Source organism: Gavialis gangeticus, unplaced genomic scaffold, assembly GCF_001723915.1.
Source record: "Gavialis gangeticus isolate Ggan-Ray unplaced genomic scaffold, GavGan_comp1, whole genome shotgun sequence".
NCBI lineage: Eukaryota > Metazoa > Chordata > Crocodylia > Gavialidae > Gavialis > Gavialis gangeticus.
In genome coordinates this window covers 23,924,660-23,929,462 of record NW_017729006.1, presented here as the reverse complement: position 1 = coordinate 23,929,462, position 4,803 = coordinate 23,924,660, and the positions used below count along the sequence as shown (strand labels likewise).

General features: G+C 41.1%; 2 long non-coding RNA genes across 2 annotated transcripts in view; both read right to left on the bottom strand.

Moving 5' to 3' along the window:
- LOC109291821 overlaps window positions 1–1,237 on the bottom strand; it is a 5,216-nt gene extending 3,979 nt beyond the window's left edge. Inside the window, exon 1 of the long non-coding RNA XR_002095960.1 lies at window positions 949–1,237. This is a non-coding gene — a long non-coding RNA (uncharacterized LOC109291821). The remainder of the gene's footprint in view (window positions 1–948) is intronic.
- Window positions 1–4,793, bottom strand: part of LOC109291820 — a 17,616-nt gene extending 12,823 nt beyond the window's left edge. Inside the window, exons 1-2 of the long non-coding RNA XR_002095959.1 lie at window positions 4,368–4,793; window positions 2,570–2,672 (exon numbers count right to left, since the gene is read on the bottom strand). This is a non-coding gene — a long non-coding RNA (uncharacterized LOC109291820). The remainder of the gene's footprint in view (window positions 1–2,569; window positions 2,673–4,367) is intronic.
- Window positions 4,794–4,803: the final 10 nt, after the last annotated feature.

Genomic DNA, 4,803 nt, shown 5'->3' with positions numbered 1-4,803 from the left:
TCCCTTTTTTAAAGATGGGGACCACGTTGGCTATCTTCCAATCATCCGGCACCTGGCCCGAGCACCACGAGTGCTCATAAAGCCATGCCAAGGGCCCTGCAATAACCCCTGCTAGCTCCCTCAACACCCTGGGGTGGAGAGCATCTGGACCCACTGATTTGAACACGTCCAGCCCCTCCAGAAGCTCTCTAAATCAGTCCTCCCCAACCTGAGGCCTGGAGGCATTCCCTTCGAGTCCCTCTTGCACCACAGTGGGGAAGTCCCGGTCCCTGCACAAGAAAATGGAGGTGAAGAATTGGTTAAAGAGGTCTGCTTTCTCCTCTGGCGCAACCACCAGATTGCCCAGAGGATCTTGCAGAGGCCCCACATTTCCCGGTGCTTTCTTCATCCTCCCTATATATTTGAAAAAGGACTTTTTATTATCTTTGATTTTGGATGCAAGTCCTAGCTCTATGTCCACCTTAGCTTTCCTGACAACCCCCCTACAGGCCCAAGAAGAGGAGGTATACTCCTCTTTGGAGATAGCACCCCCTTCCACCAGGTGTACGCCGCCTTTTTGGCAATCAGGCATTTCCATACACCCTTGGTGAACCAGGGGGGCTTTCGGGCACTCCTGCCCCCCTTGCTTTTTGTTGGGATGGTCACCCCTTAGGCCCTGAGTATCATCTCCTTAAGGAACGACCACTCATCTTGGGCACCGAGCTCCCCTGCTCTTGAGAACCCCAGCGCCTCTCCCACTAATCTCCTCAACTCGTTGAAGTTGGCCCTCTTGAAGTCTAGGGCTACCGCCTTGCTGCACACCCTTGACACCCTGCGCTGGATGGTGAATTCCAGCAAGCGATGATCGCTATCACCCAGGTGGTTAAGAACCTGGAGGCCCCTTACCAGGTCATCGCCTGTGGCCAGGACCAGGTCCAACAGGGCATTTCCTCTGGTGGGACTGTGCACCTTTTAAACTGTCAGCAACTTTTAAACTGAAAAATTAAGCCTGTGGTATGGTATGTTAAGGCAATGAAGCTGCACAGGTATCATCAAAAGTATAATTGTAAGAGAACAGGGATATAGAGCTATAATTTATGGCAGTGGTGCACTGCCCAACCTTCCTCACCAGCCTGATCCTGCTGTGCACTAGCCCAACCCTGTACACATGGATCCATCTGTGGACAACCCAGTGCACCGCAGGGCTCCCTATGGGTCCAGAAGTTTGACAGCAGAAAAGTGGCAATCAAGGCTACCACCACTCTCTGCTGCCAAACATTTATATCTGTGGGAAGCCTGGCATGGTACTGGGAGTTGGATCTGGCCTGTGGGCCAGGGGTTGAGCACCTCTGGTTTGGGGCCCAGAGAGAAAAATCTGGCACACTTACAATTATAATGTGATTAAGGTGTTACTTGGACCATAAACATTGCTACATGTGCAGCTTATTTGTGGTGCCATAAAGTGGCAAACCAACCACAAAGATATTCCCCAAAATATGTGGAACATCTTTGTGGCTCATTTGTATGGTGCCATACATTGAATGTGTAGCACCATGGGATGCAGGGCTGTCCCAGGGCTGAGGCTGACAATTAGCTGATTGGCAGCCCTGGCCCCAGAGAGCCCTAGAGAGTCTGGAACTGGTTCCATGACAGAGCTATCCTCTGCCTAACTCACAGGATCAGGCTGGAGGCAACTGTGCAGTGGCACGACTGGGACTGGAGCAATTTTATGCCTTACCCCAAACATGTCCATTGCTAGGCACATCTGGGATGGGGCATAAAATTCCTCTGATCCCAACTGTGCCATTGTTTTAATGTGTGCCAGGTGCCTGACTCTCAAAACCCAAGCTGTATTTTGCATGAATGGTGATTAGTGGGGAAAAAAATCTGAAACATTTGATATGTAACTAGTTGACATGGAGACCAACACACCATATTTTACCTAACTTATTTCTAGCAACATTTTAGGTTTGACATTTAACCTACCTTAATGCTTTCATATATTAGAAAGGAAATAATTTAGTTTTTACAAAAATAATTTATTTGTTTTTTTTTTAAAAAGCGGTAGATAAAATGTGGCTAGGGAGGGTTTTTTTCCCCAGCTTCCAGAAACATATTTTACTACAGGATAGATTAAAAGTGAGCAAAGCTCAAGTTAGGCAGGTTATGTGCAGGAATCTTTGCAGTAGCTGGATAGAGATGGAATTCACACCTCTAACCTGTAGAGAGGCTGTGTGACTGCTGTGCTATTCCAGACTATGCTGATACTAAAATAATCCTGACTGTAAACTATCTCTAATCTAAAAATTGATGCAGATAAAACAAGATACTTAAGGAGACCCAGAGGAGAAAGCAAGCTATTTTTTCCTTCATATTCCTCTTGTCCTATGGCTTCTCTTTATTATTTATGTAATGTTGGGTTTGAGATGGCTTTGATAGATGTGGATTAGTGTTTGTGTCTGATGGAAGGAACACAAGAATTAAAATAAAGAGGGCAGGAGTGAGACTGGGTGGGAAGTTTGTTCTACACAGGTGGGGTAGAACACAGACAAAAGTAGAAGGATACTAAGGGGGGGAAATGGGAACTTACATCAGAGGTAAACGTAGTCCATAATAGCAGATATCTGACATCACAGTAACATTTTAGCTCCAAATTGTAATGTCATAACCACAGAACTATGGTTTTTCTCCTCCTGTACTGGGAGAAAAAAAAACATTAATTCAGAATCACATACCTTAATTGGCATGCATAACACAAGAAAATGCATTTTTGTATGCAGTGTATTCAAGACTGCTTCAGTAAGAAAGCTTACTTAAAATTGGATTAATAGTAATAGAATATATTTGTAGTAAGACATAGCTAAAGTCTTTCTGCCAATCTAACTAAAAAGTTTGTACAGGATGTGCTTTTTAGAGTTATCTTAAGTCTTAGGAAAATGGAGATTTTGCCCTTTAAATTCTTCAGTGGAATAAAGCAATTCAATAGATTCCTCCTGCCCACATTTCTTAGGATTATGGCTATACCCTTCACATACATATAGTAGTGAAAGAGCATATAGGAATTTTTGTTCCAAATGCATCTTCTCAGTAGTTTGTGTTTCATTAAAATTACCATAACAGTGGCCCTGCTTTTATACATGAACTGTCATTAACTTATCTAAGACTGTTAAGAGCAAGTCTAGATGACAAGCTAACTAGAAACATCAGTGGTCACTGGCATTCTTGCCATATTAAAATTTTTAAGGAGGCAAGTAATGGTATGTAGTGTACTGTAGGGAAATTAATGTAAACGAGACCTTTGGACATGTATGTACACTGAAAATCTTTTGAGAGAAGAAGCAATATGTTGCTTGACCTGTGAATGTATTTACATATTAGGACATCTATTTTTTCCCCTTGAGTTTTACTAAATGAGATAACAAAAAGGAACATGGAAAACAGTAAGTCTTTGTGAACCCAGAGATGTATGCATACACCCCTACCTTTCAAAACATAGAATCCTTTCTGTGAGAAACTCATGATATGTTACAAAGTTTTTACAATTTATGATTCCTTTTTTGTTCTTTTCTCTAGCATTCTATGTTTGAAGGTACCAGAAGGATAACAGTAAGTCAGCAGTAAGCAGAAATACAGTTTTACAAATATGACTATCTAAAGGCACTTCCAACAGTTTTAAGCAAAAAATACATTGCTAATTTAATACCTTTGTAAGGTGTTTCAGGGGGAATTTGATCAAAATATTGCAGACTCTTAATGCATTCTTTTACGATAATTTCAGGCTTTTTACAGCAGAGGTTCAAGCATGCTTTTCATTGTATGTTTCTAATTAAATGGCTGTAAGAGAAATACGTAACCCAGCTGACTATTCAGACACATTAATATTGTTGTATTTTGAATTGTTGTTATGGCATGTTGTATCACTGCAGAATGTTTGCTTAGATACTGCGTACTGGTTCTCAGAGAACTAAACAATTGCTGTTTTTAGCCACAAAAATGCACGTCTGCTCTCAAGTAGACACACTTTTTGCTACATCATTAAAGAAAAATGTGCTGCCTATGATATGAAGAGAACAAATTACACAAATCCCAACACTTCATCACAGAAAAATGTACAAACACAATTGAACACTTTTTTCCCTACATCTAGCATTACGTTGCCAGAGAAGCCATCCCACACAGACCTGAAAAATCTCAAGTTTCAGGGGATTCACACAACCAATCAACAAAGACCCAGGAAAAAGTTATAGGTGATAGGTTTCTCTAATTATTTAACAAAAATCAAAGTAGACAGCACTGAGAATTGTTTAAGAAGACTCCCACCAATAATCATAAACCTCACAAAAGCAACAGATAAGTCTTTGTAAACTTGAAATAAAAGATTACTTAACAGCAATTGTTAAGCCAATCATATTCTCTCTTGCTTGGTACTTGAAGGTTCTATGATGCATCAGCATTTCCTTCCACTTCATCCTGCAATGAGATCATAATCTATTACTACACAAATTAACATGATGTTACAAATTAAGTATGGTGATTTCACTGCATGGTTAAGTCTTTTCTTCTTAACCCTGAAATATCTTTTATTAACAAACAAAAAATATTCAAATTAATCTCCTAAGAACTTTCACTCGGATATTAAATCCCTTTTTGGTGTCTTGGAGAAAGCAACTACCATAGGTGCTAGCTCAGTTGAAAGGCTAATGAGGATGCTTTACATTCAGATGTTAGTCTAATCTATTAGGCAGCTAAGAGAGACTTGGTATCCAGAAATTTTACTCTGTTCCTATTTCAAACTCCTCAAGCTCCAACCCCCCCCCCCCCCCC